Here is a 12,106-nt window from a genome sequence, read left to right as displayed (position 1 = left end):
AAAAATATCAAAAGAATTTTAAATCACAACTTGGGGGGTTCCCCAATGATTTCAAGTGTCCCTTTCTTAAACAATAAGGGGTTTTGGGTTTAATTTTTAAGGGGAAAAATTCCTCCCAAAAGGGGGCTATCCTCAAGTCCTCCCTAAACTTTGGCCTCCGCTCACCAAGGGGATAGCTTTGCTGTGGCAAATTCTTTCAAAGGGTTTTTTCCTTTTGGGCTTAGGCCCTTTTTATATAGCCCTTTCCCGCCCCCTTCTGGGCCCCAAAACGTTTTTTTGATAATCCAAAAAAATTATTATTTTGAATCTGGTTTTCCTTCAAAGCCTAGCCAAAAAACCCGAACACCAAGGCCCAGACTTTGCTGCTTGGCAGCAAGGGTCAAAATTAAAAGCCCCGAAATTTTAGCCCTTTAAAAAAGCCTGCAAAACAGGTTTTCCCAAAAGAGGAAAGGGCCCTAAGTTGGGCCACTTGCCTTCATTTAGGGTCTTTTTTCCCTTTAAAAGGGCCATGAAGGGCCCCCGGGGCCTTAACCCCAGAACCCCCTCAATCTTTTGTTCCCCTTTTTAAAAGGCCCCTATGTCCCTTTCCAAGATTGGATAAGGGTTCCTTTTGAATCCAGGCCTCCCCTTTTCTTTAAACCTGAAAAGGGGTTTTCCATCAGGGCCCCCACCCGCAGCCCTCTTGCCTTAAAACCTTTAACAGTCCCCCCAGGTTTTCCCACTCAGTGGCACGAGTTTGGCCCCCCGTTTTTTTGGAACCCTCTGTCTTTTTGAGGGAAACCCGTTTGCACAAAAAAGTCCCGAAAAGAAACCCCCACTGACCCGGGTTTTTGCACAAAAGACCCTAGCCCTTTTTCTCCCCAAATCCCCAGATTTGGGGGGCTCAGCAAAGAAGGTTCGGGAACATTTCCCTTTTCGGGGCGTTTTGGTTTGGAAAGTCATTTTTCCCTGCCCCGGAAAACTTTATTGGGCCCGTCACCCAAAGGTATTTTAAACCCATTTTAAGCCATGTTTTCCCTTGGGGTATATTCTCCATTATGCAATTCAAACATTTTTCATATTTCTCCCCCACTTTGGCCCCTTCCTTTTTAATTTCCTTTTTCCCTTCACCATAAAATCTGTGCATTGCCTTCCCCCTGGGGAACCATTGGGGGCCTTTAAACTTTTATTTGGTTTTGGAGCTGCGGAAAGGGGTATTCAACCCAAACAAAAGGGGGAAAACAAGAAAGAGTGAACAATTCAGGTTTCCAAAAAACCCCCCCGGGCATCCACAGCTTTCGCAGGTTGGGACCCCACGGATCGCCAAGGCCCACGAGTCTAGTTTTATTATTTTTTTAAGTAAACCTTTACATTGGGTTTATTAATTTGCCCATTTTCTTTGGGATTTAAAATTGGGTATACTTGGCTTTCCCACTAAGAAACAACAAATTCATATTGGTAGGGGGTTTTTGTGGATTGATCCTTTAAGTAAAAGATTAGGGGGCTGTTTTTCATCCTTACTACAGTCCCTTTGGGGTAAAAATTTAATTGGTCTGTTTGAGGATTTCTACCCCCATTTCCTTTGAGGACACTGAATGGAGAAAGGTTTTTCCAAATCCTTTTATTTACAGGCGGAAGTGTCCTTAAATCTAAAAAAAGATCTTTTGTAAGACAGCAAATAAGGGACTTTTTTTTTTAACCCCCGATTTCCCTGTGTCCCTTTGAGGGGTCATTTAGCCCCTTCACAATTTAGAGTAACTATTGAAAGAAAAATAATTTATGGGGGTTTTTTCGGGGGTACCATTCGGGCCTGTTTTTGTGGATTAAATTTCCCCCCAACCCCCTTCCTTTTACGGTTCCCCTTTCCCTATTTTTGTAGAGAGGTTTTTTGGTGGGCACTAGCCCTTTTAGTTTCCGGGGCCCATTCTGGAAGGGTTTTTTCTCTCCTATTCGGGGTGGAAGTCTTCTTTATTTAGGAAACCTGAATATACCCCGGGCCCGCCCTTTTTTTTCCCGGCCTTAAACCCGGGCCCCGGGGGAGATCCCGCCCGTTAATCTGGTTTTTTGGGGGCCCCCTTAAGGGGGGTTTAAAAATCTCTTTGGGGCCCAAGGGGGGGCCCTTAAAAACTTTTCTTTCCTTCCAAAAAAAGGTTTTTGGGGAAAATAAAAAAAACTGAAAAAAGACAAAAAACCTTAAAAACTCCAAACCCCCAAAAATTAAACTAGGGTGGGTTTGGGGGGGGAGGGGGGTGGGGGGGGGGGTGGGAAAGGGGGATGGGGGACCGGGGGGCACGTTAGGGGTGAGAAATGGTGTTATTCTTATTTGGGAAATTGAACACCAAAAAAAAATTAAAATTTTTTATCAAAAAAAAAAATTTTTCTTAATTTTTTGGGAAAATTTTCAAAACCTTTTCTATTAAATGGGGAAAGGTTTTGGGGAAAGGGTTTTTATTGATTTGGGGGGGGGGCATCTCTAACCCTTGGAAACTGGGAATTCTTTTTTCCCTCCCCAATTAGGGAAGTTTCCCCAGGAGGGTTTTGGGCAAATTTTAAATTTGTGGGGTCCCCCATTTTATCCCCCAGGCTTTCGGAAATCAAATTAAAATTTTTTTTTTCCTTCCTTATCAAGCATCATTTATTTCCCTAACCCCCTTTTTTCATTGGCTCTTAAGGGTTTTTCCCTTTTTTTTCCCCACTTTTCTTCCTTACCAAACAACTTGGGTTTTATGTCACCCCCCTTCCCCTTTCCACCTCATTAAAAACCCTAGCAATTAAAAAATCCATTTGGGTTGCATCTCATTTAGCCTTTTTTAAATTTTGGGGCCCGATTAGATCTCACTTCCCGCAATAACAAAGGCCAGATCTTTAGGGTTTTTTTTTTCCCGACCACCTTTTAAACTTTGGGGATTTTTTTACTTTTGGAAAATTTAATTTTTTTAAAATCGGGTTTAAATCCAAAATTTTGTAACTCTGTTACAGAGAGTAAATATTTCTGGGTTTTTTTTTTGGTGAAAAACCTTCTATTACTTTGGGCCCTGCCGAGTGGCTGTTTGAAATGGGCCGAAAACAAAAATATCAAAAAAAACCCTAAGTTAAAAAATACCCCAATGATTCCGAAAGGCAAGCCCCAAAAAAAAAAAAAATTAAATAAAAATTAAAAAAAAAAAAAACCCAAACAACATAAAAAAAAAACACTAAAGGGGAAAAAAAAAAATTTTTTAAAAAAAATTAGTAAAAAAAAAAAGGGGCAAAAACCACAGAAAAAAGAAAAAAAAAAGGAAAAAAAAAAAAAAAGTAAAAAAGAAAAAAAAGGCAGGGGGGGCAGCGGGGGGATGGTGGTGTGAATAAATGACAGTGGAGATAATGTAGTCTACCTGAGGGGACCTAGAGGGTAATCCTCTTGGTTTTGAGTGTATATTTTTCTGTATGTTAGAGCATGCTCTATCCTAAATTTATTTGAATTTATCCTAAATTTAAAAAATTTGGTGGTGTTTTGGTGTTTTGAACACCAAAACATAAACAAGATAAAAGAGGGGGTGCAGAATGGGAAGGAAGAGAGAATATAATCTCACAGAATGAATCAGCACATTATTCCACTTGTTTCTGGTGTATGTTGACGTGTGTTAAAAGGTATTAACTTAAACCATTGTAAAACAAAACGAGGCAGAAAAAGCAAGAAACAAAAACCCATAACTCATATATCTCCCAAAATTAAATTATGTTGAAGGGAATCCAAAGTGAAAAATACATCTAAGACATACAATTGTAGAAATATGAAAGTCAAAAAGGAAAAAAACTTAAAAATGAAGAGGTGGTAAAATATTATAGTTAAGGTGGGAAAAGAGAAAAAATACTGGAAATTTTTAGTCTAATATGAAAATGAGTCATAATGGAAAAGGGGGAAAAAGGGGCCCTCTAGTTCTAGATTCTATTTTCCCTTGATTTTCCCTCAGTCATGGAGATTTCAGTGCTGCTTGGTCAATAAACTTGCTCTTCCCCAGTTCTTCCAGCTGGTCTTCTGGGGGAGGGGCCTGCGGTGCTGATTCTCAGGTGTCTGTGCCTGGGGGAGATTGCCCATCCCCTGCCAGGTGCCGGCTCAGTGAAGCTGTGCTCCTCTTAGTGCCCCTCCCAACTTTTTTTTATTTATTTATTTAGCCTTTCTATCTTTTAGAAAGCCAAAATTTTTCTCTCTGTAGCATACCAGCTATTCTCTCTTTGAATCTCAGGTCGAATAAGTAGGTGTTCAGGATGTTTTGAAATTCATCTAGGTAAGTTTGTCAGGTGAGTTGAGGCCACTCTTCCACCATCTTGCTCTTCCCTCCTCTCTCACAGGTACTTAAACATGGATTAAATTGAAGAATTTTTGGAATTTTCAGAGTGGCAGTGCAAAGACTATTTGGATTAATTAGAAGATAGTTAATCAAAAAATAGCATAGACAAGTTCCTTTCAAATGAGGAAGGAAAGCTAATGTAAACCTAGAGGACTAACATGGTTATCCTTCACAGCATAATAATAATAATAAGCCCAGTCCACCTAGAAGAGGTATAAGGACTTACCCTGCCTTTATTGCAACTTTTTATAGCTTCAAGTTCAATGTAGGAGATAAGACATATTATACTACAGTAAATCTTGTCAAATATCTCAAAAATGGAAAAAAAAGAAAAGAAAAGAAGTTTTGTGGATATGGAAAGAAATGTTAAGTTCTCCTACCATTTTGGTATTTTTTTATAACATATGTGTCCAAAGCAATAGCTTTATGTGACATATTGGATACCTTTAATGAAACATAATATGTATAGAATCATTATTTGAGGAACTTTCTGAGTTTTTTCAGGATGATAATTTAGCACAATGTGGTACAAACATGCTCAGAAACTTTACACAAGTAGATCTTTTGCAAAAGCATACGGTAAACTTTAGTGGTTTATTTGATAATTATTGAGTAGTATCCCATGTGATTTTCATAAATCTTTTTACAATAACATGTTTTTTTTTAATTTCACTACAAAGATATTTTAAATAGTTTGCTTAACGTGAGGTGTTTGGGTATTTACCCCATAGATCATTAACCCAGGAACTTTGCCAAGTGTGTATTTATAATTTTTCCTGAGTACTCAACCTGGCACTAAATATTTCCTTATGGCATATCATAATGGAAAACAATGACATGTAACATTAAATAGTTAGGGATATGTTTTCAGATAGCATTTCTGATAGCCAAATATAACTATCTCTTTAAAAAAGTGAAACTATGACTGAAAATATGATGAAAACATATATCTGGATGATTTTTGGAAGAGTGTCCTTAACAGCTTTTGGAAACTTAAATAAGAGACTTAAACTTAGGTTTTTAATTGGTAACCTCTAGTTTTCTGAGAAGCAAATTGTAATGAATATGTCATTTGTCATATTGTAAGTTGCTTTTTTAATTATAAAGCTGACTTTGACATTTTAATTCTATTTTACACCTTGAAATATTTACTGATTCCATACAACTGACTGTACCCCATTTCTCTGTATCTCTTTTAACAAGTATATAAATCAGAAATATACTGTAACAAAGGCTTGACTCATGGAATATGTGAAAAAAGACCAGTGTCTTGCACTTGTATAGACCATTCTCACAAATTTTATGCAGATTTTTCTAATGTTCTGCTTATACATTTTCCCTTTTATTCATATCTGTCATGTTTATTGAATTTGATGTCTTGAAATTGCATCAGAAAAGTTTTTGGGGAGGGTAAGAAAGGGTTGGAAGGTTCACTTCATTTTGGTCTCATCTTGTGAGGAAATCATTGGACTCTTGAAGGAAGAAGTTGCAATGGTGATCGAAGGAAGTATCTATTATTTCTATGCTACTTCTAATTTTAAAAATACCTGACAAAATTCAGGGATGCCTAAATAATGAGGCAATGTATCTGACCTTTTGATTTTAGTCCTGCAAGGTTATGTTTCTATTATGGGTTGAATTTTGTTTCCCCAAAAGGTGTTGAATTCCCAATCCCCATTCTTAACCCAGGTTTTTTTTTTTAATTTTTTTTTTATTTATGATAGTCACAGAGAGACAGAGAGAGGGGCCCAGGGGACATAGGCAGAGGGAGAAACAGGCTCCATGCACCGGGAGCCTGATGTGGGATTCGATCCCGGGTCTCCAGGTTGCGCCCTGGTCCAAAGGCAAGCGCCAAACCACTGCGCCACCCAGGGACCCCTTAACCCCAGGTTTTTATGAATGTAACCTCATTTGGCCTTTGTAGATGATGAAGTTCAAAATAGTGATGAACTGCTCATATTTATTAGCATACTATATTATTTCATACATGTGAAGTGTAACACCCCACCCAGGGAATTTTGCCAAATCGAGAAATAGGTTTTCTAAGACTCTCATAAGCCATATTTTGGAACAGACTACTAAGGAGGAGGTTTATAGAATGGAAAATATAGTTTCCAATGCTTGATGGAAACATCAACCCATTATTTTCTGCACATTTCAGTGGCCTATACTACTTACTTGCAAGAAGAGGAGGTGGGGTGTCAGGTGGGTGCAGGATCTGACATGAGGTAAAAGTATCAGTCTCCATAGGACCCAAATTTAATTTTTGTTACAATTTCTTAGACAAGCTTCTAGAGGTCTCTCAAGACATAATGCTAAATCACATACTCATAAGAAGCTATGGCCTTATCTGTGTTTTTAGATCTCTGAGTCCAGATTAAATTTCCCACAATCCAAACAGAAAGGCTTATTAATCGGGAGTAAAAAAAATAATTCCCCTTGGGGTTCCCCTTTTGGGAACCGGAGAGGGACCTACCACCCGGTTTTAGGTTTTCCCCCGGGGAACAAATTTAAAAAAAATTAATAAAAGTCAAATTCTATGAAGAAGAATTAAAGGTTTCATTAATCTATTACCCATAATACTTTGTAACATAATAATTAGTGGAATTTAAAGCCACTCTCTAGTAGTATTTTGCACTTGAGGGATTTAGGATACAATTAAAACCATTGAGTATTTTCACTGATGTTCAGCTCAGTATTCGATTTGTATTTATACTCTAAAGATTCATGGGGTTGTAGTACACCCCATGGGTAAATGTAGACTCTTGTACATTTAGGAAGAAACCATGATCCCATTAAGTAACTACTTCCTTTGTCGTCAAAAAAAATAACCATTTACCCTTCCGTGTTTTCCCTTCTCAGTCATTATCCTGTGTTTCTGGGACTTTTTGCTCTAGCTAACCCTCTAGTCCTTTTATTCCATACACCTTAAATATTCTTGCTGACTTAATCATAACTCTTTTGTGCTACATCAACTTTATCAAGAACTTTCTTCTCTCTCGAAATTTTTACAAAAATAATAATATTTTTGCTCATCGTCTTGGGGCATATATTGCTTATTTAATTTTTTTAGTTACATGGTTTAATTATCACCAGGAAAAAAAAACAGGGAAACAAGGGATAAGCAGGCTCCATGCAAAGAAATTTTTTGGGATTTCGACCCTTCTAACATGTATCGGGCTGGGTCATTAAAGCGGGCGGCAAAAACCTTTCTGCGCACTGAACGGAAATTTATGTTTTGTGTTTGAAGCTGACTTTCATGTTTTCTCTTTTCCCTTTTTTGTAATTTAACTTCTTTACACTGCCCAGACCAGAATTCAAACAAAATGTAACCACATAAACACACATACACAAAGACCCTTATCAAAAGCAAAAAAAAACAAATTTTAACTTTGATCTTGATCTTGTGCAGCTATGGTTTTTCCTTAGAACTATATAAGAAAAAATTCACAATCTTGTTCTTAATTTTGAAGAGCACCTAAACACTCACACACAGACTGCCCGAGTGCAACACATCAGTTAAATTTGAAAGACTTATAGAGTCACCATAAAGCATATTAATGTAAATCTTTTTATAAGGGCAAAAGATACATAGGCAGAAAAAAAAAAGAGATTCAGGCAAAATTTTAGGGGCCCCAAAACTTCCAGAAGCACCTGCCTTAAGCCTTATATGAACACAAAGGATGTTTTTTTTCTAGAATTGAATTACCAAAATTTGTTTAAAAAAAAATACTAATTTGGGAAGAGCAAACTGGAAAGTTTCCAGTGAGGACTTTCTGGCCCTGTTTACATAATTAATTAGGGGAACGGTTACACAAGGTGTGCTATCAATAAACCCAACCGGGCCCAAGAGCCACAAGAGGTTTAGGTATTAAATGCCACGAATAAACATTATAAAAGCCTGGTAAATGCCTTTATCTTGGCTGGGAAAGCAAAAGGCCCGGGTTTCCAGGCATCCCAAAATAAACACAAGCTGTGTGACTAGAGCTTTAAAAATAATCCCATACTAAAAAGATAATTTTTATTTCATTAAATTTTAGGGGGCCCTTTATAAAAAAAATTAAAAAAATTTTTTAAAATTTAAAACAAAAAGCCTTTTTAGAAATATTTAAGTATGCTTGTATAATAAAATAACTTTTTGGGGTATATGAAAAAAACATCCCAAAAAATTTTTTAAAAAAAATTTTTTAATTTTTTTATTTTTCAAATTTTTAATTTTTATTTAAATTTTTGGGGTTCCCCGGGGGGATTTTCCTTTGGGTAAAATTTAGGCCCCCAAATTTGGGCTGGGTCTTTTTGCCCTTGGTTTGGTTTTTTTTCTTCTTTTAAAAAAAAATTTTTAAAAAAAGCGTTGTTTTTTGTGGGGGTTTAAAAGGGGTGCGGTTGATTGGTTTCTTGTTTCTTTGGAAGACCCCTTTATAAAGGGTTTTTTTGTTTTATTGGGGCCCCTCATGACATTTTTGTAGGGTGCCTTGGTAAGGGTTCCCCAGAGTGAAAATCTGCAAATTTTTTTGAAATCTAGTCTCAGAGTGGTACATGGCCACATTTTTTTTGGCTAGAAAAAAGCCCCCATAGAAGCCAAAATTTTCAGTGGGTGGAGTTGGGGTTTAAAAATTTTTTATTATGGGAAATTTTCACTAATAAAGAAAAAAAGGGGGAAATAGGAAAATTTTGGGGGGGGAAAAAGTTGATTGCAATTTTGGAAACCAAAAATCCTAGCGAATGTGGAAAACTTCCAAATAAGGGCTTATCTGTCAAGTATCCTGCATTAGGGCCCCAAAGACTGGATTCTTATTTTCCTGTCTTTCTATCACTGAAAGTAGGAAAAAAAATGACCCTTTTGGTTTAAAAATGGGTTTTTTCTAACTGAGGCAAAAATTTATCACAGTAAGCTCTCTAAGGGCTATATCTCATAGTAGTCAGTAAGTATTCCCTTTTAAAGGGGGAATTTTGGGCAAAACCCCGATTCAAGGAAAAGAGAAAAATAGATTTTGGCAACCTTTAAACCTTAAATGACACAGATGATTGTCAACTGTGACCATGTTTACCTACTTTATGACCCTTCAAGGGGACCTTGGGAAAACAATTTTGGTACTTAATACAAATTTATCTAAATTTAAGAAAATGCCCCAAAAAACAAAATAAGTACTGGGAAAGGTTTTTTTAAGTAAAGGGGACATTTCTGGGTAAGTAGGGGATAGTAAAGCACATCTACTTTCTTGTTTTTTAAAATGAAAATTTATGAAACTCTGCTCTAGCAATGGGTCTCAGCTGTCCGTGTGAGAGGTCACTTTTCAGAAAATCCCCAAATTTTGCAGTCTGAATCTAATCAACTGTGTCACCAACATTCAGCGACTATGCCCTGGAATGACAAATAGTAATTAAAAAAAAAGGGGGGGGGAAGAAAATATTTTACATCTCTCCAGACCCCATCCTTGCCTGATAATACCAACATATAATGTGGTAATAATCGTATAAGATTTCTGCCCTCCCCTCTATGAGTGATAGCACTGGTTGCCAATGTTCTATAGGGAAAAATGAGTCTCACTGGTTGGCAAAGAAAAACCACATAAATTATGGAACCTGGTGACTCAACAGTTGAGCGTCTGCCTTTGGCTTAAAGGCATGATCCCCAATCCGGTATTGATTACCACTTGGCTTCCGGCATCTCATCAGCTTGTGTCTCTGTCTCTGTCTCTCTCTCTCTCTCTCGTCTCGCTGAATAAATAAAATAATAAAAAATTTAAAAAAACACAAATTTGCACTAAAACACTCCCTCAGTAAGAATGTGCTAGCATAATTAAGAACTATTTGAAAAAAAAAAAAAAAAAAAAAAAGAACTATTTGGATATGATATTATTTATTAATAGTATTATTATTGGAAACTGCAAGCAAAACTAAACAGAGAAGTATGTAGGTTGAAATACAGAACAAACAAAAGTCAGATGGAGGTAAATGTGGGGCCATTCTTTGAGTTGACACTCTATTATGTTAGAAATGAAAAACTATGTTAGTGTTATAATTGAGCCTTATTTTAATATTTCCAGGTAGGCGCGCACAAATGTTTTCTTAAAAACAGCAATTAAAAAACAGTGTCTTGATCTTGGCTGAATTTTAAAGTTAATTCATCTAAGGATTGCTTGCAAGCTATATATAATATATATATATATATATATATATATATATATAGATATACTATGTATATATTTGTCCTAGAGTGGTTCTTTTTAGTTCTTTGCTCAGAAGGCAGAAGGTTGTTACAAATTAGGCCGGGTTAGAATATTCCATATTGGCAAACAATTTACTCAGAAATTTACTATGGGGAAGTTACTGTGGGAATTACCCCCCAATTTATATGGGCAATGTAAAAGTTGTTAAAAAAAATGACAAGAGATTATTGCTCGCTTTTTTTCATTGAACAATTACATTCTGGTTGTATTCTATAACCAATTGATTAATTTAGAACCCAAGATGCAGAAACATCAACTCATGCTTGTGTAGGATCCCTGATTCAGTTGAGTATATGTATCACTCAATACATTTGCTTTGTCAAAAAGTTTTGTTATTTCATGACTTAAATGATTCTGTATATAACATTTGAAATTTAGCATTTAGAGGAAACTTATCTTTATGTGTAGGTAAACTCAAGCTACCAAATTTTCAGCTATTTTTGTCCCCAATTGACGTTAAATTTTCTTCTATTTTCATAAGCTCTTAAAACACTCACTTGGTAATAGAGACATGTTTCACCAACTGCCTGTTTAATTTTAAAAATTCCACAGCTATAGGATCAAGTAGGCAGTAATGTGGCAAGTGTCATTTTTTCTAGTTGGTTAAGGTTAAAGAAGCTAAAATGAAACATGAAATAGTTAAGTTCATTAACTTGCATATATATAGAATCTTGCATTTTATCTGGGTTGTAAATCTTTCATTCAGTTAAGTCAGCTGAATTCAATTTACCTTTTTATTTATGGTCTTAGATTCTTGAAATGGATAAAGCAAAATCAAAGTGAAGATATTCATCAACACACATTGTTGTGACATAAAAAGGTTATGTTACTCCTTATCTGAACTAAAGCCACAGTTGACTACTCACTCCCCTGACATTGAGTCACTGCCATATTCTCCATCCAGCTCCAAAATAAAGTAGAAGATTTTTAAGGGTGGAATAAGAAAAGCACAGGTGGTACAACCTACTGTAAATGCCTTTAGTTTCTTCTTAGATCAGTAACAGCTGTTGGTCTTTTCACAGTTTGTTAAAAAGCAAGCAAGGCATAGACATGTGGGTATTGACGTTGTGCAGCAATACCATTTGTTTGCTCAGATCATGATAACAACAGCAACTTGAGAGTGTTTCCTTTTTGGGATTTTGGTTAAAAAAAATCTTCAGCCTGACTGCCTACCTTGCAAATAGTGCTGTTGATCTATTGATTAATTCTGGAACACATTATAAATTATATAACCGCTCACATGTGTTTTTATCTCACTAATGTAGAGTGTACATTATATAGTTTAAAGGGGATTTTAGAATTGAAATTGAGCATCTGTTTCATCCTGGTCTAGGCATATGGGGGTGAGAGGTGTAAAGAATAGGGGACAAATGTTTTGAGGTTTGTGCTAATGTTACCTTAAAGCCCCCTCTCACTGAGGCTAGGACTACCCTCTCTTCATCTTTTACAAGACAGCCTGGATTCATCATGGAGGGTATAGCAAGAAGTAAAAATTGCACATTTGGTGATTAGGAACTGAGGCCACTGAACGATGACGTCTTAGGTATAGGGCTGGTCATGTGTTGG

The sequence above is a fragment of the Vulpes lagopus genome, chromosome 4 (genome assembly GCF_018345385.1).
Source record: "Vulpes lagopus strain Blue_001 chromosome 4, ASM1834538v1, whole genome shotgun sequence".
Classification (NCBI taxonomy): domain Eukaryota; kingdom Metazoa; phylum Chordata; class Mammalia; order Carnivora; family Canidae; genus Vulpes; species Vulpes lagopus.
The sequence above is the reverse complement of the archived record's forward strand: the minus strand, read 5'-3'. Positions refer to the sequence as shown.